The sequence below is a fragment of the Osmerus mordax genome, chromosome 22, assembly GCF_038355195.1.
Source record: "Osmerus mordax isolate fOsmMor3 chromosome 22, fOsmMor3.pri, whole genome shotgun sequence".
Classification (NCBI taxonomy): domain Eukaryota; kingdom Metazoa; phylum Chordata; class Actinopteri; order Osmeriformes; family Osmeridae; genus Osmerus; species Osmerus mordax.
The window spans coordinates 8,405,235-8,431,597 of NC_090071.1; positions in this window are offsets into that span (position 1 = coordinate 8,405,235).

Below are 26,363 nucleotides of genomic sequence, written 5' to 3' on the forward strand. Positions count from 1 at the left end.
AGAACAAATGAGAGTCAGTAATTATGATTGATCCAGAGATCCAGGAGACTCATATTATCTGAACATGAACAAACGGATCTCATTAGAGCATATGACGCCAGTGGGCAGATATGCTCTGCTCTTTTTTATTTGAATCGGGAGAGATCTCCCAGAACATTGAGAAAAGTGTGAATGGCCATCTGATTACTGATTACTTTAAAATAAATGTACACTTTTTATTATTTACACCAAAACCCACAGTATTGTTCTCCAGACGTCTTTACATGACGTCAAATGATATAATGCATGAAAAGCTCCAATCTCCATGGTGTCATTCATGTTTAAATACAGTTTACACTTCCATGCATCTGCCCTGATTGTATTTCAAGATGTGGCATGTTCATGGTCCATGGTTCCCCATCAATGGTGATGATTATCTGGTCAACTGCTGGTGTATATGCAAGTGTTACTGTGTATGTTTTTGGACTTGCATTGCAATGAGCCATCAGGCATGGGGTGCACAGGAAAACTGTAAGACTCCTGGCTGGCTCACAGGTTTTGGCTTCATGATTAAAGTAATCCGTTTCAGGACTACACACCATTCTGTTCTTTTCCAGAGGCAGTGTTTTCCTCCAATGATCCAAAAATCATTGAGCCCAGTTGGTTGTTCTCTTAATTAGTAATCTATACATTCTTTACATGCCGCAACCTTGCTGCTGCAGTCTTGCAGTGAGCGAGGTGGGAGATTGGCTTGTGATAAATTATTAGCCACTAAGCGCTTGCCTCTACAGCCTGGAGCAGCATCATGTTGTCAATAGCAAGGGCCTCTAAGTGTAGTATCTGAGGAGCTCATTTAACTGCAGGGACTTAACGTAACTCCCGGATCTTTACTCTTGTCAATGGCTCTTAATATGAAAAAAAGAAACAAATATGTGTTTGCAACTTGTTCAATGAGACATGTCATACAGAGAACATTAGCAGAAACAGTGTTCAGTTGACACCCAAAAAATTCAACCCGTATAATTGTCTCCCCCAAACCTTTACTTTCACATTTTATTCATTTAGCGAATGCTTTTATCCACAGACATATATAAATAAGTCAGTATAAGATCAAAGTACACACAAGTGCATTTTTCTATAATGTTTTGGTGGCCAGGGACAAGGAAATGGCAGTGGTCATGTGATTGCATTCCCCTGTTAACTTTTTGCAAAGTGATGATCTACTGGTTTTGCTCTCGGTGCCCTTAGGCAGAGAAAACAAATTCACACAATTCCAAGAATTCAAAACTAATTTCAAAAGAAATTATGATTAGGTGTCTAAACAAAATGTTTCTCAGTGAACTGGCTGAAATATGACTACTATATTCATAAATGATGACGTATCACTTTTAAATGTTGCAATCGTAGCACACTGAATGAATATTTTCATTTGAAACATCAAACACGGCATAAAGACATTAAGAATAGCACATCAAAAAGTCCCGTCTTTCCAGAATGGCCTAGATACGATGCAGCTTTTTGTCAAACGTATGTGCCGTGTTGTGAGGTTGCAAAACGATTGTCTGTTTCGCTCATGTGAACTCAGTTGCCACGTCTGACATAAAGACATTAAGAATAGCACATCAAAAAGTCCCGTCTTTCCAGAATGGCCTAGATACGATGCAGCTTTTTGTCAAACGTATGTGCCGTGTTGTGAGGTTGCAAAACGATTGTCTGTTTCGCTCATGTGAACTCAGTTGCCACGTCTGACAGGAGCTGCAAACACTGCCCTTGAAGCGTCTCCAAAATTATTAGAGCAGCTAGAGAAGCAGAGCCAGGAGGGACTGGCACCTTGTGCACCTGGGTCAGCTGTGACACACACAGCCAGGAAGTACGAAGCACAACCTGTGTGTGTAACCCGGGCCAGGGGCAGGGGAAGGAAAGGAGGAAGCTTGGAAATCAGAGAGTGAGGTCGGGAGGGCCGGAACCTGGTGAGGGGTTAAGGGAGAGCCATAAATTGAGTAGGACGTGACTATTATCTGTGTCTGTGTGTTTACCAGCAAGTTTGACCCCAGCTAGGAAAGGTATCAGATATCTGAACTTTCACCACTAACTTTCCAAAGAATCTACAGTACAGTATACCGTTTCCCTGCGATGAATAAACGACTTATACTGACTTCTCTGTGTTCCACTTCTAGACCTCTATTTACGCTCAACCTGTCAAGATTTGCCTAATTTAATCAGCTATAAAAACAGAAGCCCAGGCGTTTACCTGTTCCAACAGGCACTGCGGGCTGCCCTGAATCCTGGGCTTCGCTGGTTAGTGGAGCAGAATGAGGTCATTTACATATTTGTTCAGCACATACAAGTTTCCTCAATGGCAAGGTTACAGTAAAGACTTGTCTAAATATATCCTGGCCTCACCCCATTGACCCAAGCAACTTATTTTCCAAACAACTACAGAGAAACAAGTCATAACGGATCGTTTGCAGCCATATTGTTTTAGCTCAGCAGTCCTAATTAGTGGATTTGTCTAAAGAGCTCACCCCCTGTATCAGGCCATGAGGTGTAACGATTAACCCTGTCATTTAGATTTAAATGATTTCATCATTTTGACCTTGGCAGGGTGCAGAATTTTTACATGTCTCTTAATGTGTTCCTGCAAATGATGATTGATATCAGTAATGGATGTCTGTCAATCATTAATCACACTGTGACCAGCAGGTATATACGATCTCGTTTGGATGCCCTAACTCAATGTGAAAGTAAATTTGTCCCCTGAAAATATAGCAACAGCCTCAAATTAAGTTTCAAAAGGTTATGTACTGCTACAATTGGTACAGGCCACGTGTGTTACAAAATAGGCATTTGTAATCTGGCAAATTGTTTGTTTCAGGTGTACAAGCCCTCGTTTACTCGCCAAGGAACTGGACTGAGCGGAATAAATGACTTCTATTCAGAAGTTGTATTTGAAAGTTGAAACGTGGTAAACAACATTTACAGAGCTGTCAGGTACATGTGCATGCCCTAATATGCAAACAAACACCCACACACTCAGGGGCAATCACACAAAGGCACACGCATGCTACACACACACACACACACACACACACACACGCACACCCACACACACACACACACACACACACACACACACGTGTACACACACACACTCAAGAAATAAGCTGAAGCAGACATCACAAAGATCCTATTACAATAATTGACCCAACTTCAGTGGAAGCACACACACCCATGACTCCTTGTCTCCTTATGTCCCTCTCCTTTCACATCCCTTTAGTGTAATTCCAACCTAGGGAGGTGGGCGTGGGTACCGCTGCCCACCCCTGCCTGTCTCTGGTGACTTGGCCAACTATCAGCTTGCCTTTTTCTCCAGTGCACTCGAGTGGAAAAGCATTTCATTTGCTAAACAAAGTGGAAGGCTGCCACAACACACCGCCATAATGGAGACTGATGGACGCCCCATACCGGCAACCATGGGACATAGGTAATTACTCCGCCTGTCAGGATCCCAGCATTCATCACTGCTCTCGAACTTCCGACAAATCTTCCTGGAGGAGGGGTGCCACCGTAGTCATCCTATTCTGACGTTGTGTGTACGTTGATTAAAGTTGTACAAGTCACCACGGTGCCCCGTTTCGGAGGTTATAAACAGAAATGATTTTGGTGGAGCTCTACAGTGTAATGGTGGTTGATTACACGTCTAACGCTTTGGTGGAACTGGCTTTTGTGAAAAACTGCATTCCTCAACATGGTGAATAGGACAGCGCTCACGTCCAGTCCAGGCCATGAATATTCAGTCATACTAAAGATTTAGAGGACTAAACGTTGGAGGAGAGGATGCATTTGTGCCACTACAAAACTGCCATGTCCACCTTTCCAGTTTTTCAACAAGCTTTTTCACTCGACTGCAGAAGACAACATCTTTTGAAACAGAACTAAGAAGTTGCTAGGCAACCAACGGAGGGAGAAAAATAAGATGACCAAGGCTGAATTAGACCCCCCCTTGCAATGCTGTGCAGCAGTATTGACCACAAACAATAATATACAAACCAAAACATCAAGACTGATCTGTGGCTTGATACTGTTCTGGTACTTGAGGAATGTCTTCACCAAATCGTATATCTCATCTTACACTGTGAATAGATACTATTATATATTGCTTAACACAAGGCATTATTGTGTGAGCCCACCAAAATTGATTCAGATTGTTGGAAACGATGCATCTGTACCTGGGAGAAGAAATGTACTATCGCTGTAAATTTCCTGGTACGAGGCAGACATAGGAAAATAACTTTTTTATTTGAACTAGTCTACAAAGTATAGCTACTTTCAATCAAAATGAACTAGAATGTTCTGCTACACCCTGTGAGACATACCGAAGAGTGCATTGAAAATAAAGACATGAGCGTGACGGTGATGCCAACATACTTAAAACGCTCCATTGACGTTTGATTGAAAGTAAACTCAACATGAAGGTAGCATCTAGGCATGATTAAATTCAAATCCATTGCACTTGAATTACATCACATATCTCCATATCCTTCCCCCAAAAATATAGTAAATGCATTGCTGTGATTCACTGTTTGCTCTGTGACACAGCAGCCAAACTCATTCAGATATTCACATCTATTAAACAGTAGTGGTTTGAAACCATACTTTCATGAAGTTCTTCCTGAGAGATTTGGTAGTAGGTCAATATCTAGTAGCACTGTAACGAGTAGACATTCTGGCATTAAGCGTGGACTCTCACTGGTTGATTCCCTCTGGGTATGTTTTATAGGACATTTCCTGAATTTGTTTCTGTTGACAGTTATACGCCAGTATCTTGGGAAATCATGTGCAATGCTTTTCTTACTGATTAGTTTGTCTTAGACTAATCAATGCTGTGTCAGGAAAAAGACTGCGTGAATGCAGATTTGTCCATTTGGTTCTCAAGATTTAGGCTACCGTACAAGCTGCACAGCACAACGTGTTCTGCTGTTGAGGCCCATACCACAAATAACGACAATTTAATTAGTATCAAGGACGGCAAAATGATAATAGTTGTATTTTCAGCGTGCACCACAGAAAATTGCATGGTCTAAGTGCAGATTTGTAGTGAATGGTGTTGGATTGTTCCATTGCCAGTGGTGGCTTAAGTCTCTCAAAGCATTTTGAGCGTGACATAGAACAGAGCAATTACCCTTACCTCCCCCCCCCACAGTGAGGGATTGACTCATCTCGATGGTCCCATGGGGACATTATATGTCGGTGTTAAAGACAGCTTCTTCTCTCCCGAACAGTCGACAGTAAAGTGCTGATCTTTTCACAACAGGTACTGTGTCCCTATTCTCCTCTGAGAGCTTCCTAGCTTCATCTCAGTTGGTCTTTATTGCATGGCAACCATATTGGTTTTATAGAGCACTCCCTTTTAGAACGGGTTGTGCACCTTCAATAATAAAGATATAATGAATGTTTTAACATAATGTGACAAACGCTATAGCTGGTCCTATGGAACCTTATAGCCCCACTGCCGAATGGCTTGTGATAGCTTTTGGAAATATTAAAAAGACTTCTCCCCTTGAGAGAGAGAGAGAGAGAGAGAGAGAGAGAGAGAGAGAGAGAGAGAGAGAGAGAGAGAGAGAGAGAGAGAGAGAGAGAGAGAGAGAGCAACAGAGAGAGAGAGCAACAGAGAGAGAGAGCAACAGAGAGAGAGAGAGAGAGATCTCAATGCTCTAATCAACACAGTTGTGTTCAGATAATACAACCCATTCACCACAACAGGTCAGAATATCTACCTTGCACTAAATGCCACAGCACAGCATGTGCAGAGAGAGAGAGAAAGAGAGGGAGAGGGAGAGGTAGAAAGACAATATCAACTACTTCCCAGTGTGGCAAATTTGAGTTCAATTTCACAAAGGTAAAATGAAAAGAGGTTATTTGGCAGTGGTCTCTGAACCCCATCCTTATTGAATTTGGAGAGAAAGAGATTATCACATTTCAATTAATGGCACCATCAATCATACGGGCCCACAGAGAATCATTCAATTTGGTGTGATGCAGTGATAGAGCAGGTCAAAAGTACTGACTCTGAACATAGGTTGTTTTATTTGTTAGAAATATCACACAGCCAGTATCTTGACTATTGGAAAGTGACAAAATACAAACATGGAGATCACTTAATATTGTGTTATCAGTACACAGAAGCCAACGGAGTACTATCTGGAAAGTGAAGCCTTAAAATGCACTCTTGACATGGATATGATTTCAATGTGTTAAAGTGTACTACTCCAGTATGATATCCTCAATGTTTTTCAGGTTTGTGTATTGCCAAGCAATGAGCAATGGCATCTCGAGTGTCATCCATCAGAGAGATACAGTAAGCATCACTAGAGCTCGGCTTCTCTTTAGTTCTCACCGCTGTATAGACACTTAGACTGGGCATTGGTCGTAAGTCAAGTTGCAGTGATGATTCAGTAGCATGGTCCATGCTTGTAGTTGCATAGGGCCGTCTGCCGGATACTAAATATTATTATATGGTATGTAATAACATACTATGATTCAGTGCAAGTAAGCAATATTGTATAGATACTTCCATTCATTTGCTGTGGGTAAAAAGTAAAGGGTAAAGTGTGTCAGGGCAAAGCCCATCAGATTACAGGCCAATATTGTGTCCTCTAACTGTCTGCCTGAGAACACAGACCAAAAACCCCCAAGACTATTAGACACAGTGGATTCCGAAGAGCTGTGAAATTGTACAGTTGGACAAATAGCAGTTCAGCCTCCAATGTGGCAAGTCAAGAAAGTGTTACATTGTGACTTCCACAACAGATTTTCTTCTGACTATGATGTTTTCATTCATTATTATGAACACATTTGAAACAAAAACTTTCCATCCAATCAGAAACAGAACGGGCCTAGACTGAAATATAATTTATTCACATTGTGATGTCGGCATATTACTGCTCCAACGTGCAAAATATAGGCCATTCAATGAGATCTAATGCAGATTCTCAGAACTGGAATTGTGCATGCGGCACCATTCTCTCTCCCGACAAGTGTTTCGCTCCCTCAGATCTTGTCCCGGCAAACGGAGAAGTGCATCAATTGCTCTGCTAAGTTTCCATCCATCTTGCTGGATGATTTCCCCGGTGGTCTCCATAGAAGAGGAACAACGTCTGTCTGCTTTGTCGCAGGAATGGAATCTCCTCAAAGTGTGATTGAGCGCTGTGGTAAGTGGTCGACTTCGCTCTTTTGCCTGATGAGGTGAGGTGCGGGTCCACAGATGCCAATTTTTGCAGAGCGAACAGATGCACGCAGCACCAGGGTTGCTTTCCTTTCAATTAGCCTGTGCAATCAATGCAATCTGTGTTTGGTAATGTGCAACACTGTCACTCTGGCGGGCAGAGTGAGATGAGACATAAGGCCTGTGAGAAAAAGGGAAATAAGATGGAGATAATGTCTGGTTCTCACACTGAATGGTGTTGGTCAATGGCGAACCTCTAATGAGGTCTGACACATCGAAAAACACATAAGGGAACTATCTACTCTTACAATCTGTTAGAAACTGCTCAGTGTTAGAAAGTTCAGACTAAATAAATACTACATCAGTGGTTTGATACAAAAAAAATACAACTAAACTGTAGCTAGGTTAGGAGCCCAGACATTTATTTCAACAGAGGCTTACATTTGATAAAACTTTGTTGGTCCTTCACTCATTTTCTGGGTACTACCTCAAAAACATAGCTTGAGCTGTCCAATTACAGTGCCTGATCCTGGATGAGGATGCGCTGAGGCAATATAGATGCTGTACACTTGCTTGTGTAGGAGACTGCAATATTTAGTTTGCCTATCCTATGATTAAGAATGCCTTCATCTGAAATCCTTCTCAAGAACGGTGAGCGTAGGAGGATGCAGGGAATCAAAAAGAGACTAGATTAAAAAAGGCTCAGAGTTCCCCCTAGATTTAATAGAAAGGAGCTTTATCATCAAAGCTGCTTCACACCATTGTTCTCTTTTTGCATTCTCTTGCTGTCGCATACACTGATGTGAAAAGTACATCCATAGGTTTCTGATCCATGTGTGTTCTGCCAATTACTTGCAGATAATTAAGTTTGCGTGTAACAAAACATTTACTTAATATGTAACTGAGTGTTGAAATGGGCACAAAACTGAACACTGAAATGCCGTTGCAGTGGAACTTGACTGTGCCACACACAGTTAGGATCTCTTCAGTGAAGAAATGTGATTTATTTTTCAGTTTCCCTGTAGATTTCTCTCTACAATCTTGTCTCCAATGGGAAGTGAGAATAAAGACATGTTTCTGCTGTAACAAAGTATGGAATTTGGCAAGAAAATAGATAAGGAAAACAGCTCTCTACACCCACTTACATGTGCTATACCATCAATCTAATCTTGATAGAAATACTATCTGTGCTGAATCATCAGAAATGGTTCCCATTCATCATTTCTATCTGGCTATGATATTTTCTAACGGGAGTAGGAGCGGACCTTGGTAGAAAACGGAAAGATGGGCATTAATTTCACAGTCAGATACACTACCATTTCATTCTCTTCGTTCATTCCAGACATGAAACTGAAGTTAAGTGATATGTTAAATTGAACGAAAGTGTTTGTCAATCCACAAGGGAGGAAGGCGTCCAAAACGTTGAACGAAATGCTACACATGAAGCAGAAACCGGGTACTTCATTATTCATGTGTGGTGATGGTTTCACTTGTGCTTCCCAACCCAGGTGTCTTCCATCCTACTTAGAAGTCGCATTTTCATGTCGAAAGTATGTTTCCCCTTCATCCAGTCGTATATTTCAACCTGTATGATGTATGACGATGACATACTGAATCTCAGCACTGTTCTAAAAATCATTAAAATTCCGCAATGAAGGGATTTCTTCATGCCTTTAATCCTACTATCAAAACCCAATGCTGTTTATTTCAGCTCAGGATGGAACTGCATGAAACAGATTTGAAAAGGGGCAGGGTAAACGTTTATTTCCTTCTTTGTGATTGGGAGAGAGATACACTAATTGCTCTCCTTTGGATAAAAATGGCATCGGACTCCAATGCCATTGATGTAATCCCTTCTGAAAGATAGTCCCTCTACTATAGAAGTAAATGGTAAGGTAAAATGAGGACCGTGCTATAAAACTATTCTCGCTTATAAATGCAAACACAAAAGTACAACCAGACTCACACAGAACTCACAGGCCAAACTGGGGAACCTGGATGGGAGTGCATACTGACATGTCAAAGGACTGTCTGTTGACTCTAATGGCTTAGTGGAACTGCTGACTAAAAACAGAGTATTTCTAAAGTGAATAAGATCTTCCCTAAAAGCTGTTAAGTGCAGTGGCACAACCCTGAAAAGTTTACCCTTTTATACATGTATAGATCAATCAAGCCCCGGAACTGAGCGCTGCAATACAAGTCTTGTAATTCTCCAACCAGAATCGCAACCCTTTAAGATTGAGATAAAGCACGGCCCACTCGCCTAAGGAAGTCTTCTCTGTTCAGCTGCTGGGGAATTGGATCAAACAGCAGACTTCAGAGGGAGGGACAGGCTGGTAGATAAGTGAACTAGAGGAAATGTAAGGAAAGACTTGGGAAGGTTGGCCTCACACAGAGAGAGAGGATGTTCATCAAAATTCCAGAAGTCCAATGAAAAGAATTATAATAATGAATGGATCCTTTTATTCAAGTTGAGAATTTGACATTTGGATGTAACTGTATGGGCGCCTTCCTGTTATGTAGTGTATTTGTTTACTGCAACAACAAATACATTCACTCAGACACAACCCCCCCACACACACACACAAACACATATATATACTGTACAGTGCAAACCCACATAGGTGTCTAAATCTTTTAAATTATGGATCATCACGAATCATTTGCTCAAGGACCATGTACATTGAAGTCGAGGTCAGCTCTCCATACCCGCACAACTTTCCTGGAAACGGCTGCCAGTGTTGCAACTTGTCAACGTTTCGGTGTCTCTCTACTCCACCGTCTCAGAGCCCTTTTCCCTTCGTCAGGAAGGCTGCAGTCTCTCCACAGTTACAGCAGTCATGGGGAGACAAGGGTATGCCACGCTACGCTGTTAGGGGTGCAATTCTCATCACACCTCCACACTGAGAGAGGCTTACCTGGAACAGGGGATAATTAGAGCACATCAGTGTCAGCCTTTTTGTGAAGGCGGGGGCACTGGAACCCTTCACATACAGCATAATAGAGAGTCTCACGCTGCCATTTTCTACATCATCCGGGGTGTAGAAAAGAGTGGTGAATTTATTCTGGAATATATTAAACTTAACCTGAAGCAAAGGGTCTGATTTAATGTCGGTGTCTATTACGGTTTACAAGGACCCAACTCCCTTTTGTCGAGGGGGAGCATTTAGGACGGTATGGTAAGTTTTTTGCATGGGGATAAGAAAGGGTGCACCCAAAAGTAACAAAGATATCACCCTCACACTATTGTTACCTAATTATTTTCAACCGAATGTTAAGTCATTCCTATTGCTGAGACATACATGACAATACATGTGTTCTCTTTTGACTTCTCCTTCAAGGTTAAGATATCCTGCACAGCAGTCTTCCTCCAGAATGTCAGACCCTAATTTGCACTTGATCCCTCAGGGAGCACCAGTCTATTGTACACCCAGATCTGCCAGGGAGAAGGTGATAGAGAAAAACAGAGAGCAGGAGAGAGAAAGAGAAACCGAGAGAGAGGGAGACAGAGAAAGAGAGAGGGAGAGAGAAACAGAGTGAGAGGGAGAGAAACAGAGAGAGAGGGAGAGAGAGCAACAGAGTGAGAGGGAGAGAGAGCAACAGAGAGAGAGCAACAGAGAGAGAGAGAGAGAGAGAGAGAGAGAGAGAGAGAGAGAGAGAGAGAGAGAGAGAGAGAGAGAGAGAGAGAGAGAGAGAGCAAGAGAGAGAGAGAGAGAGAGAGAGCAACAGAGAGAGAGAGAGAGAGAGATCTCAATGCTCTAATCAACACAGTTACCACTGTAACTGTTCAGATAATACAACCCATTCACCACAACAGGTCAGAATATCTACCTTGCACTAAATGCCACAGCACAGCATGTGCATTGTTTCAACAGGTACAGAGCATTCAAGTTGTCATGCAAAAAATGCAAATACTCGTGACATTTCTTTTCTGAATCTGACACAATTTATAGCTACCAGGGAGTGAAAAATAAAAATGCAATATGGGCATGTGAGGCACAAAGTACCTAGTGACTCATTGCTACTCAAAGACAGCACCAGCCAAGGGATCCTGTTTACCTCCGAGGGAACACAGTCGGGAGGACCAGTGTCCTTGTGATAATGTGGCAGGAAAACATGACAGCCAGAAGCAAAACACCAAACACTGAACAGTGTGACTCACATCACAGATATTTTCCAGTTTCTTTTTTCCCCCCAAACTAATCCACAAATGTTAATAGTTTCGACAGAAATGCTTACAAAGCCAAAGGCGATGCAGAACAACTGCTGACAGAGAGAAACTTTGAAAGCAACTCTTGTCTCAGTATAGCGTCGGATCTGTCCAACTATCGCTGTTCTTTCACCCATATCCAGATTATTATGGATAATACTTGTTTAAATGTTACTAAATCAATTGCTGCCCTTGCTGTGTTTGTTCAAAGTTGAGAACAGGGCTTCCACTGGTTTTAACCTACCCACCTTTTGGGGAGTTACAAGAACCAGTTATCAGACAGTGTTTTAGACTTAAACATCACACAAAATCCTAGACTTTTCCTTTTTTACTAAGGTTGTAATAGTCTGGTCAGAAAAGTACAAGGCTGCTTCTAATTCCATAGCATACTGTACTTTTCGGTGGTGCTGTTTACGAAGAAACACTTTTGACCTATGAAATCGTCCGACATCTCTGAGACGTCTAATCTTGGTTGGCAGTGCACATAAAGACAGGCAGCAGGGATAAAGTAACTCCTACATGAGTATGTGTCCCTGATCTTGCCCTCAGGACACCACTGAGTAGAGTGCACACACCTCAAAGTGACTTAAGAGGGCACATGACAGCCCCCTCCACCTCCACCACCACCTCACTCTCTCCCTCTGTCTTTCTCTCTCTCACTCTTTCTCAATCCTTCTCTTTACATATTTTTGTCTTGTCTCGGCAAGGACACAGACAGTCTGACTCATTCACAATTGAGTTGTCAGCTTTGTCACCCAAGGCTGGGCTTGTACGGAGGAGGTTACTGTCAACATGTGTGAGGGGGAAGCATGGGTTGTGCAAAAAGGCTTGATTGAATTGTTGGTAATTTGAAAGATAATTCCTTTCTAACGGCATATTTGTGTATGCGTGTGTGTGTCACCTAATTTTGAATTAAAAGCAGTTGCCACTGAAGGATGCATGGCTTCCTAAGTATGCGACAGTACTCAAGGTTTGTGGTTTGCGTTTGTCGTCTTTCAATTTTGTTTTTGTCATTTTCAAAACAACAACTCTGATTATACATAGTTAGAAATTATTGTAGAAATTCAGTTTCTCTCTCAGTCTCCTTCCTTTTTTCTCTGCATAGGCCTTTTGGGGTATTTGACCGTGTGTGTGTGTGTGTGTGTGTGCTGTCATTGACAATGTTTGAGTGTAACGTGTATGTAACCTGATAACAATCCTTGTTGCTACAGTAATCCACTTTCCCACTAGTGTGGGCCAAACTTGCTTTGAGCAGCTGGGCAACAGACAGGCCCATTAGCCCATAGGGTGCCTTACTGCCAAAATAACAACAACAACATATGCCGGCATAATAATTGCATTAATGTTTTACATGTCTCTCTGGGATTCACTGTGGACCAGAAGTAGGGTAAATTAACCCTCTTAAAATCATATCATTTCAATTACTCACAGATATGTAATTACCACATGAAAACTAGACTCCTATGAAACATGTGCAATCAACACAATCAAGAAGAATATGTCGTTGATGAAAATTATATTTTTGAAGGTCAGAGGAGCAACAGTCCAGCAAAACAAACCTCTAACTCCTTTTTTTAGAGGGCAAATGCATTTTACATGTCGCCCACAACCTATTTATCCACTTTCTCTACTTCCCATGTTTTAAAATTGTCTTCATGCCCTGCAGGTAGTGGTCATGAAGACTCAGGATATGAGCTGAGATTGTATGTAGTTCCAAAAGTACAAACATAATCTGCCTTGTGGACATTCATTAATAGGCAAGGTAGATAGATGTAGAATGCAATTCAAGCCATCAACATGCTGGCAGGCTACATCCCTTTTGAATTAAAGATAAGCCCAACACCTTGAGAGGCTTAGATTGGACCCATATGGGTATTTGGCCCAGGGGACATAACGTTTTTTTTGTTTCACTACGGTATATCGCAGTGATAGATGTACCCAAGAGCTTTATCCTCTAAGCTTAGGATCCCTGTGCCATGAAACACGCTCCGTTATGTTCCATTTAGGGTACAGTCGTTTCGTGACTGTCATTCCAAGAGCTCCTCCAGAGCTTCGGGGTACCACACCAACCAATCCGGGCACCCAGGTCTGTTATTAACGCAGCGAATCACAAGTCAACTGGGCTTATTTCACGGTGAATGATAGGTCACACAACATACATCCAACATAGCAATTGACAGATAGATGGGGAAATAGATCTATTCAACAGAAGTAGGGCGTCCCAGGTTACGTAAAAAGTTGAATTATAGATTTATTTGGCTTGATGCTGGCTTGGTTGGTGGGGAGGGGGGACTGCAGCAGAGGAGAATTCAAAGCTTTGGAGCCTGACAGATGGAAGGACCAGATGATGGGCAACACCAGATTTATGTCTCACGGTGGGAGCCGTTGCTGACACCATTTAGACTGTGAGAACACTCAGGTTTACATTAGCACCCATTTAGGCGTGTGTGAGCGTGTGTGTGTGTGTGTGTGTGTTTGTGGGTGTTTCAGCAAAGCGTGTGTGCTGGTGACCTGGTGTGTGTGTTGGACTGTACACATGCTTGTTTGAGTGTGTGTGTGTGTGTGTGTGTGTTTGTGAATCCTAACAACATGAGTCTCAATGCAAGATCAAGAGCTGACGCGATAAAGAGAAAAGCCAAATCTGTGTCATTTGGGTTTTATCTTCTGTTTAATACTGGGGCAACTTTCATCACTTCTATTGAGAACAATGACCTAGTAACAAATCCATAGATAAACACATCGGCACTTGACAGTTTTCAACTTATTTCTGGGCTATTTGCTCGTGCACCCCAAATGAGAAACTCGACTGTCTTTGAAACAATCCAACAAAACTCATCTTTAGAGGAAGTGGAATCCAAGGCGCTCTCCCGAGACCAGGCTGACATTTCATTAAAAAGAAAGCAACAGTGTTTCATAGACTCGACATGGAGGCATTCAGCCAGCTTCCTGCGCTGACACTGGAACATGGCAGATCTGCCTGGCAACTGTTGCCTTGGTGCCTGCAAGTACACTATTAAACCTAATAGGCATTCCAGATTGTGGTCCTAACTATTAAAGTAGTCTAGCAAACATCTCACACTACTGTACATGGTCAATTGATTCCTTGTCTGTACACTTATGTAAAACTACCTCATTTAACCATGACATCGGACCTTGAAATGTGATGTTTTTAAATGTTGGCTTTATGCTTTGTTTTATAGTCTTTGATCCAAGGCAACTGTACACATGTAATTGGCCCTTGCAGTATGTGAATATTACGTATATTCCCACATTCCCCAGCTATATATAGCTATAGTAGCAATCTACCTGTAAATCACTGTACTGCTTTAGAGCCTTGTTCTCCCATGATGTGCAGTGTGGGGGTTTGTAAGGCATGTCTAACTGTGAAGGGGAGACATTCTCTGCTCTTAAATTGATCTCAGAAGAGCTTTTATCCCTGTCTTTTACCTTGGCCTGTTTGATTGACGGTTTATTAGACCTGAATGTGGAAATCTCCAAAGGCTGTGTTGGAGCGTAAATGTCAGTCACCTGCTGGGCTTTGCACAATCCATCATTGTCATTCGGTTTCCGGTAATAGAATTCCAGCATTAAGGATTAATATTCCCTTTAAATATAATATTTATATAGACAACTTGTTTTTTGTGGAGACAATAAATGTACGTATCTAGGCTTGAGCCATACTCCATAATGCAATGTAAATTCATTTTGCAGAGCCAAGATGGACCAAGATCTCAAAAGTGTTGTAGTGGATCAATACCAATCTCCCTTCAAGACCTCAGTCCAATCATATTCCTGAAAACCACAAACGTGTTGCAATTCAAATGATTCAATGATCGATTATAAAGTCATCTAAGATTCAACCATAACATTTTCAAAGGAACATGACAAGGTTAGCAAAAAAATAATTAATTAAGAAAAAAAACTTCTGCCGGTGAGAGATGGCGAAGATTCACATTAAAGTGTGATCAAACAATCCTAAAGATTATTACACAGACACAGAACTGATTTTTTTAAGGAACTTTCACACTTTCAAAAAAATCTGCATTCTTCCTCTGCAGTGTGAAAGATAAATGACCGGATTGGGACACAATCCACTTCCATAGATCTGGTCTGGAGATGCTATGTAGTGGAAACACTGTGCCTGGCTAGGAAGAAGTTTCATAACCACAAAACCGTACATTACAGTGAAGATAAGTCTTTGGAACGGTGGATACTGTAAACATGTTCAACTTTTGATTACATGTTGCCAGCGGCAATCTGGTTCTGAGATCTGGACAGGACACATCACACTGTAAAGAAGCCCAGTGTTCATGGTGTTCACCCTGATCACACCTTCCCTCTCACCCTGTCTCTCTGAGTAAGAGTCCAATAGTGACCAACACTAACCTCGGGCACTGCCTTTCTCTGTGGAAAATCTGAAGTAGATCCAAGCCACTTGCAAGCCAAGTTGCAAATATTTCAGTCTTCAATAGACCTTTGAAGGTTATTTGATGGTGACAAAACTGCCAGAAAGCACATTCATTGTCCTTTTTCCTCATTACTAGATCTGCGTTTTGTATACCTTAGTTCATCCTGTTACCATTGAGTTGAATTATGCCCAGTCTTTTAGCTTCCTTTTTATTCAGATGAGGCTCGGGGAGGAGAAATATTTTACTGGCCTTATTATTTCTCTTTTCAAAAGCATATTCGGTATGGCTACCCCCAAGGATTAAAAGCATGGACGTCAACCCAGCAGGAGCTGTCTATTTCCAGCCTCGCACTCACCTTTGAAAGCCTGGACCTCAGGGGGAGATGGAGGTGGGGAGGTAAGGGACCAGATCAGCAAGCTGTTCTGGAATAGACAGACAAACCACCGTACAGTTGAACTGAATGAGAAGGACCAGGATGGTTTCCCGTGGGAACAACAGAGCAGACAACCGTGGCTCTGTAGAACCTTTCCAGGGGGTTGTACGAGCCGATAAAGAGCAATCTTTGACCTCCAACATGAAGGCATGTGTAAAAAATGTCACAGATAACATACAGAGTCTCACTGGACTGAACCTCTTAAAATTCTGGCAAATGTTCATCTGCACTCTGCTGTGAACCATTGGATTTACCTTGTGTGCGTTTAACAAACGTATTTATAGATTTATACAAGTATCACAAATGAGTTTGAGAGGTTTTGAAATTGATTTGACAACTCCTGAAACGTCTAACAAAAAAGTGTGATTCTTCTGGCTCATGGACAGTTTCTTAAATTACACTTTAGCATTAGTTGCTGGCTGTATTTAGAATCATTGAATTATTTTGACCTTTAGCAGTTTGCACATTTCACACATACAATTTGCAAATGTACATGATCTATTTTGTTTTAACACATTGCAGTTATCAAATAAAAGGATATCATTGTGTGAATACTATTATTGCTATTCTACAAATGTACTGGCAAAAATCGAAAAAGCTCTCTGTTTGGGTGGGCAATAACCTTATTCTTAACCTTAATCATGGCTATAGTATATAAGTTAGGACCATTACCAGAACCTTGCATTGAAAACGGAAACACAAGTCATTCCGAGTTGAATGTTTGAAAAGTGTTATTCTGTGAATGCATCAGAAGGATGGATTTCCAACATTATAATAAAAAGATGTAATGATCAATTACTCAAATGCAGTTACATAAAACAATCACTTATCTGTCCAAATGCAGACCTAGTGCTGTATTTACCTGATGTATTTTCGCACACCTGTCCTTGGTGGTGACTTCAAAGGCAAGTTGCCTTCTTTCATGCAAGTAATCAGTCTCCCGCTGAGCATGTGATGTGTTCATGACCTCCTGAAGAAGAAGGGGGGGGTAGGGGTGTGGGGTGGTACAGGAAAAAGAAACATCATGAGTTACTGTTGATTTCCCTAAAGCTTAGTTGACAAAAGTTACAATCTCAGCGGGTTAACAGAACGGTAAAGGAGAAAAAAATGGATTTCATTTGATCTAGATTAAAACAATTATTTTGTTGTATTCTTTTTATCATGGCTGCTGTGCTCATAGGTGCAAAGGCCCTCAACAACAATGGCTGTGTTTGCTGATAAATACAGAAAAGTATAATTGTGCTTTTTCGAAAGAGTGATTTTGCTGAATAGGTATTCTAATTACACTGGCCACAAATGACATGCTTTACAGAAAACAAATTCACCTTATGTGAAGTTAGTCTAGCTATGTTGCTCTAGTCAAATAATTAGCTTTGAAGCATGCAGTCAAACTAAGCTCCATTATATGCTCGAATCAGAAGACCTAGCTGGAACTGTGTGCTGTAGTTAGCCACCTTAGATAACCTTAACTAATGATCCCCTTCCCGCCGTAATTACCTATTGCCATTGTCTTGATTCATTGCCTTTTGGACTTGGTTTGCCAACCTTGATCAATTACAAGCCACCTAATACAGCCAAAGTATTTTGCAAACACGGTCACGTACACTCTGGATGTTCAGAGCATGGCTGTGTGGTATATATTATCATTTTAGTCTTTGATGAGGGTGATGTTAATGGACACAGCAGAAGGGGTAAGATTAGACAGGCATTTAGCAGCCAGTTAGAGTGATGGGAGAGAGGGAGAAGTCGTTTTAAAGTGTCTCTAAATGGATTCATTTTGTGAGACATCAGGACTGGACATTGCTTGTCTTCCGTTTTGGATTTGATAAAAAAAACAAAAAACGGCATGTGATACGAGAATGTATGCTTGTGTATGTCTGTATGTTCCATGTGTTCCAGCTTTCCAAAATGTTTGTATCATTCTACTCACAGGAGACATGTAGCCACAGCATGTTTGAATGAGTTGAATTAATTGTGTAATGTTATTCGGACAAAAAATTCAACTGCAATTTACAATGCCCTGGCCTATTTTATAGTAAAGCTTTAAAAAAAATGCTAACATCCTCTGATTGCATCATCAAAGAGAGAAGAAATCTTTTCATTTAGAGGGTAAACTTTATATAACACTCTTTCTAAAGTAATCAGGCTTTTGCCTGGCTCCCCAACGAGTTCCATTTGATGTATTTTTCATTACTACAAATTCAGTTATTTCCTCTCGAACCAATCTTCAATGCTGTAAAACCATTTGCTTTGTACTGCAGTCATTAGTGGTTATCAAACATTGTACAACATAAATCCAAAAATGGATTTTTAGATTATTTAAGCAAACTGTTTGCTGAAGAACAATTGAGCAATTACATAAATCCGACGTACAGTACAATATATATCATAGCATTGTATGGTTAACCGAAAACAATGGAGGGTTGTAGGTTATTTTAGTGAAGGTACTTTACTGTATAAGATTGACCACTGAGCACAGTCAGACATTTACAATATGCCAACAATTTGAAAGAGGACAATGTATGCAAGAGCTGACTTCACTGTTTCAACATCAGAATCACTCATGCTGTACACGTGGAGACACACACACACACATACACACACTGCATCGAATACTGTTCAATCACTCAAGTGAAAAAAAACTACAAAAACACGTATCCTTCATGTTACTACAATTCAATTCAATAAATTGTATTTTTCCCAAAGGATATCCAGAAGGATACAAACAACACTCATCCCCTTCGAGTAGCAGCTATTTCAAAATGCAAAAAGCTTTCAGTCTGACAGCTGCCATGATTGCCTGATCCACGCTAACCATGTAGGCTCACTAGTACACCTCTCACACTGCAACTCTGGACAGAATGAAAAATTATAGCAACACGAGCCCTTTGTCCTGGGCCCTGTCCCCTGAGCAGCTTTCAAGTCGCTCTGTGAACAGTGGTTCTCTCAGTCTGCCATAAGGCGGTAATAACAGGGTGCCGCAAAATTTGCGGCCAGGGCCACCTGGCTAATTAACCTGGGTGTGATGACAGTTCATGGTGCTCAGTGTTAAGACGTCTTACTCTGTGTATATTGTCTGACTGCCAGTATGGTAAATTAGTTACAAACTCACTAGACCCAAGTTTAATATCTGCAGCTTCAATAGTCTACAGAGCTGTTTCGATGCAATCTTGCACGGATGGTCCCTGTAACTATAACTACACAAGCACTCAATTACTTTAAATGTCAACATCTCACCAATGACATTAAGTATCTTGGGATTGTGAGGGAACACCTCACAATTATGTAAGTTTGCTGTACCAAGATTCTTTCCATTCTGTCATACAGGTAAGCGTGAAAATGGGTTGGAACTCTCAAACTGTAGTTTCGCAAGTAAGAAACCAAATAAAAACAAAAAACGCTGCACTCTTGCTGGAACCAAACTGGGGTCACTGGCTCTAAAGACAAATAGGCCCAGCAAATCTCTACAACCTACCATCATCTTATTTCCTGTCTCCTGGTATAGCAACAAAGGTCCTTATCTTTCAGGTTTTTATTAAGGGGTCGTGTTTTCATCATTAGTTATGAATTAAATTCCTGGGAGACTGGCTAGTCTATGCCTACTGTATCATGCCTCACCTTTAATACCCTGTAACAACATGGATTAGCACCCAAGTGGAGCAGTTAGGCTCCACTTGGGTGGTTCTTGTTGTATTTATACCCAAGATTCTATTGTCCCGAGAGAAGGTTTAATCACAGTTAGCTCTGTCTGGAACCCAATGAGAGGGCGATTCCTCTCCTCCACTCCCCTCCACTTCCCAGACTCTCTCACACACCACACGCAAACACACACGCACACTGTTGTAAATGCAGGGGCTAGCCAAAGTGATAGAATGTGCTGCAGTGAATGATCAATATGTTTGGTCTATAAATAGACCTTAGCGCAGTGTGGCGCTAAGGAGGAGGGATGCAGTGGTAATATATTTTATGGAGGAACCCAGCAAGCCTCAGCATGAAGACATACACATGTGTGTTGCCTGGCTTGTTTCCATGCGTCAGCTATCTGTGACCAGTCCACAGTACATGTACAAATATTATAATATAGTATATTTTGGTCAGTTTGATTAATACATTTTTGGGACTTATTTGTGTTGTTTTTGACTAAGGCTTAAATAAATCAGAAGGTGTGAAATTCCACACTTCATATTACTTGTATGTGTACAGTAGAAAAGCATCGTGGACAACAACATGTTTTTTTGTGATAATAGTTCTACACTACATATATGTGCCAGGAAACCACCGTGTAAAATATCAATCAACCCTTTGGTTCATCTTTTCGCCATCCTTTTTCGTCCATTTGTGTTTTGCTGTCTGACAACCCCCGAAGATCATTTGTGTGTTTAGAACTTGGACGTGTTGTGTCCTTCAGTCACTTATGCTTCATTTGGAGAGAGGTGTGTGTGAAATTAGAATGACCTTTTGGTATTTAGAAATATGAGGAGCTGACGGATGGCATATTACAGTGATCATTTTCTCTCAGTTTCAAGCCACAGCACCATGGCTGATCTAGTGATTACACATCCACATCTGAAGATTTCAAATTCTCATTAGCCAATGCATGCGGCGAAAAAGGTGACTCAATGATTAGAAGATGTTTTTCAGGAACATATTATTAGCTTGGCGTCCATCTAGGCATTGTAAGAAATAAATGAATAACCCAAGAGATTTATCCAGCCCCACGCACGTAACACCACCTTTTCAAATAGATGAGTGATGCAGAACTACCTCACTTTCAAGTTCCTGTCAAAAGGAGGTTGGAAGCAATAGAGAGGAGACCAGTTTTCCATGTGTTTGACGGGTTTGCACTGTTTGGGCATCCTTAAATCTACCCTAAAAAAGGCTGCCGCAGATGACATTATGCAAATGGTACATATTTGAACGATAATCACAGCAGACAAGGGCCCTAAGGGAGCGATGACAGATGTCACCATTTGATTATAAATGTCAACTCTGAAAAGTGGGCCGCAACACACAGCCCTTAATTTCTCATCTAGACACCCCAGTTTATCTTCTCATGAGTAGGCTGGTAATTACTAATGGTGGGCTGCCATTCAGTGTGGAACAAATAATGTCCAAGCAATCTTACAATTATGCTTATGCATGGAGTCCAATAAGCAAGAGGAGGATTCTATTGCCATCTCCAAATGAATGCCATGGTGTCAGAGAGATTGCATATACTGGTGTTGAAAAGTTGTAAAGACGTGAGCACCTTCTGGATTTGATTTCAGTTGAGGACACAACTGAATAGTGAGCTTTATTTACATGGGCCACTGTTGTCTGCCTCTGCTGATACAGTAGGTAGTCAAGGGACCACAACTCAACGGTTGCTGTTCGACTGGATCAGAGTTGATGTGACTAGTTGTTTTCAAAGCTTCTTTCCGGGTAGATTACATTGTGAATTAAAATGTTGTTTTTATTTAGAATGTCTGTAAACAGAGAGAAAACTTGTACGTACAATGTTTTATTGAAGATGTACTGCTAGTTGATGTACCGTGAAAGTTCTTGACTTGACTTTTCTGACTTGCGAACGTCAGTGGGTTTTTCTGAGTCAGTCTGGAATGTTAAAGCATATTCTTTTTGACAGTTTCACAAATGGACGTAAACAAGTATTTACTGTACAAATACAAATGTTGTAAGTTAATTGGTGCAAGGTAACACATGTTTACTCTCCCCCTTATCTTTACCAAGTCAAACTACATTTCACTGTTTACTGTAGACAACAGACATGTAGGCTACAATATGTACTTGTTCTATTTACTAAAATACTGTAGCATTGCGTTTAAAATACGAAGTGTTTTCTTATGATGTGTGTTATGAGACTAATAAAGCTCCAAATGTGACCTAAGCAACTCTTGCAACAATTATTGTTTCCAAGGAGACTTTGTGTAATCTCATAAGAGCTGCTTCAGAGATGTCATACTAAATGCTTCCATCAGAAGGACATTGAGCTGTCTCTGATACATGATTCCTGTGTATTACTATCAAGCTTGGCCTCTTTTGGAAGAAGTGACTTACATTGCACATTTTCAGCACAAATATAATCCCACTATTAGAAATGCTGATATTATTCAGGAACCGTTTATAGATTCCTAGATTTAAACATTCATCTGGCTTCCGAATGAAATTTAAATGATAAAGTGAGGGGCAGCATCAAATTAATTAAGAAAAAAGCTTCTGAAAAGGTGATGATATTTGTCTTCATCGTCCTGTCTGTCTTGCAATTTCCTCCTTTGGCCAACACACTTTACAGGTGCATCAACAATATAAACAGTATCTCATTAATCACTCCAATCGCCTTGGACCTAGGTAAACAAATTGCTTTTTTCACTTCATGTCAGGCGGAAACAAATGACACATTTGTAGTCAATTTTTCATTACATTTATGTAATGAAATACAATATATACCATACAATAATACCAGTTATAATATAAAGAAATTGATCAGACTACTTTTAATGGTAATTTTCTTTTGGCTCAAACACAGTAGGCTACATGTTGAACCTCTTTCTTTTCTCAAGAGTATCAGCATGGTAAGCTATGTCATGGACAATATCCGGAACCTCAAGATCAATTAGAAAGCACATTCACATACAGCCATCTAGCCTCAGGTCATGGTAAGCTGAAGCACATTTGAGTGTATCTATTGCCATGTAAGTGGGTGGGTGGGGGGCTTAAGTGTTACCTCCGACACATTAATCACGAGGACGTACCCTTCTGCGCGGGAGCTGAAGAGAGGGAGTCTGGGAGAACGTGTCACACATGAGCCTGTGACAGGAACAGGGAGGGGGAGGGACAGAAGCCTCTGTGAGTGGTACCCTGTGACACATCCATCACGGGGACACCCGAGTTTGTTGGAGGGCACTTGTTGGAACCATTAATACAAGCACACGTGTGATGACCTGGACGGTTTAGTATTGGGGTGCTGATATTTCAAACCATGGCAGGAAGCACTGAACTTATCTGCATACAGTGTGTCTTGTGTGGAAATCCCATTTACTGAAGGACCCTCGAAAAGAAAGTGTTGAGAATCATGTAATGCCCTGAAAATCTGTGATAGATCTGACTGGCAGCACAGCTTAAACTCCTGGCACGTATTGATAATACCCACTTCACTGTGGGTGAGGCCCACAAAGATCTCATGGCCCCTTGTGAAGTAACGCCGCCTCAGCACTATGCAAAGCACTGATTATGCAGCGTAGAGCTAGGAGGGAGATCAGCTGGTTGGGTCTCATGGTAGATACCTTCTGATCTTGGTAATCAATTCAGTAATTACAGATCTCTGGCGACAAGGGACAACAAATGTCCCCCTACGTCCATTCGTATATTTGTGAAGACATACTTTGACTGTGCACGCATTAGGATTTTCACTTGTAAAGAGAGTGTTCCTTACTGATTGCGGTTGTCGGTGGAGTTCCAAAGAAGTGTACTGTGAACCGGAAGAGCAATATGCAGTGAGTCTGTTAAACAATTCCATGTTGAGATCCCTTTCACCCTTTTGGTTTCAACTTCACTTGAGTATCTGCTTGTGGTGCTTCAGTGGTCTTTCCTGTACAGTGAGTTCCTTGAAAGACCCTCGCTGATTAGTTTAATTTCACTGGCCATTGTGGAAAGATGTTGAGTTCATTCTCCCGAAAAGATGACCATGTCTTGTCATTGGACTATTTTCATACCATATCTACAGCTACAGTATCTGCTGTTGCTGCAGAATCTCTACTTTATGATGGTTTAACAGTGGTGAGCTCACAATACAATTCTACTACTAACACTAATCATTTGCAACTAGAGGGCCATCTTAGGAGTCCAGACATCTAGTACTAGACCAAAGATGATAAAAAATCAAATAAAAATGGGGGTGAAATTAAAGCTTATCAGTTGCAGGCAGGGCTACTCACCACGTAAGCGCTGTTTCAAATAACCTCTGCTATAACAGCTTCATAATAAGTTTGTCATTCGGTATGTGTTATTTTGTACTTTCTGTATTTTTCGTGTGATTGCATATTCTTTCTCAAACACCCAGAAGTTCCCACAATATGGCAAGCATTTCTTTTTTTATTTCTTTATTTTCTGGAAGGCTACAATGTTAGTGGGCGGTGGGGGGATAAATTCACTTTGTACTTTCAGGAGGGTTAATCTAACCTCCAGTCGATGCCATCAATCACCTGGGTCATGATTCAGATTGGGTCCGAAAATAGGTCAGGGAAGAAAGGAATAAAAACGACAGTTGGCTATTGATTGGTGTTTTTTTCTCCACATTAGCGCCACACAGATGCAGGAGATTAGTGGAGGGTGTCAGGGACAGGCATCGCCAACAACAGGATCAGTTTTAAAAAGCTGACTGCCACATTATTTTTGCTATGCTCTACTAGCATGCAGTACAGCACAAGGAACACAACTAACTTGCACTCTGATGGATTTGTATTGGATGTGTCCCTTTATCCCATTACATTGAAAGTACTGTCTATTTGCTAAATGAGTCCAATGCCTTAATACCCTGGCGGCCATGGACATTTTGTATGTGTGCGTTGAATATGTTTTATTGTACTGCTATTCGGCAGATTCAATATCTCATGAGATCTTCCGTACAGTATGTCCCTATTGTACTGTAAACTTATGACCTAACAAACTTGTACGCAATTATGTCATGGTCCAATGAGATCTTAACAGAGGACAGATTGGACCTGAACCACAAAACATTGACTCAGCTGTGTGTGTTTGAGCCCTGTCAGCAAATGGCGCCTCCGTCACTTAATGTGGAGGCTACAGTGGATTGACAGAGTGCACTATCGACAACTTAGAGAGGGTAAATCTAAGTTGGAATATGAAGCACAGAACAGAGTTCACAAATGTCCTTTCCTTCACATGTTCTGCAACATTGCTATGACTACAATGGAATTGTATTTGAGTGTATCAATGTTTAGATATTGTATTGTCACTTGTGTATTTATCATAAGTTGAACAACTTTCATCCAAATCCCTCCTAAAGTATAAAATACTCTTGATAAAAGTATCTGATAAAGTAGAAGAGGGATATCGTCTGAGAGAGGTAAGTACAGTACTCTTATAATACATTTTAATCATTCTGAAAATGCCAGTATTCCCCAATAAACTAATACAGTCTTAAAGCTTCACTGGGTTCAGCCTTTAGGTGGTTTGTCAGTTTGCCGGCAGCTAGTTGAGTCACAGGGCTACCCTACTGTGCCCATCCAAACACATGTCAGCAGCATCAGTTTTGGAGCAGGTTTTCTGCCAAGGGCTTAGCTTAAATATCAGTCCATTGGGAGGATGGAGTTTCATTTGATAATTTCCTACTGTTCCACCACTATGGCCTTTAATTAAGTTAAGCTGTAAAAGTAATACTTCATACAATACCTTGATATACTAGTGATCATGACTTCAATAATTCTAATAAAACATATTTACAGTGCCATTTAGTTACACACCATTTAGGTTGTAAACAAGACCTCAAAAGGGACATTTAGATACCATACTGAGAGAAAACAGTTGTCTGTTGTCTTGTAACAGTGTTTATGGTGTGGTTGCCGTGACCCTATGATGAATTAAGTTAAACACCACTTTTATAACTTTGCTGTGTCATATTTGACTCATATTTGACGCAGTGAGTAAAATGTCTGTAAAGTGTTAACATTTGGACTGTATTCTATTCCTTCCCAGTTCATAAAATGAACTGAATTGAATGTTCATGCTTTGCCAGTTCACACTCACTAAACATAATTTGCATTTCTATTTCACAGATGAAACTACGGTTTATGAAGAGAATGCAGGCAGGATTTTAAGACTGCTACATTGGGAGTCGTCACAGTGGCTTTCTTCCTTGTAAGTCCTTATTAAACTAGAGACTGCACTCATTGTGTACCTCTGGTATTGAGAATCTGAATACTTTCAGCGATTAAAGGCCTTGACAACAGACTCATGGGAGTTCATCACTATGGCTATTGAGCAGATTGATGCAGGACCCAACTCTCTCAAGAAAAATCAACTGAGTTCATTGGAAGCGAGTAGAGGGAATTGAAGAAGACTGAAAGTACTCTTTCGTAAAACCTGTGAGTG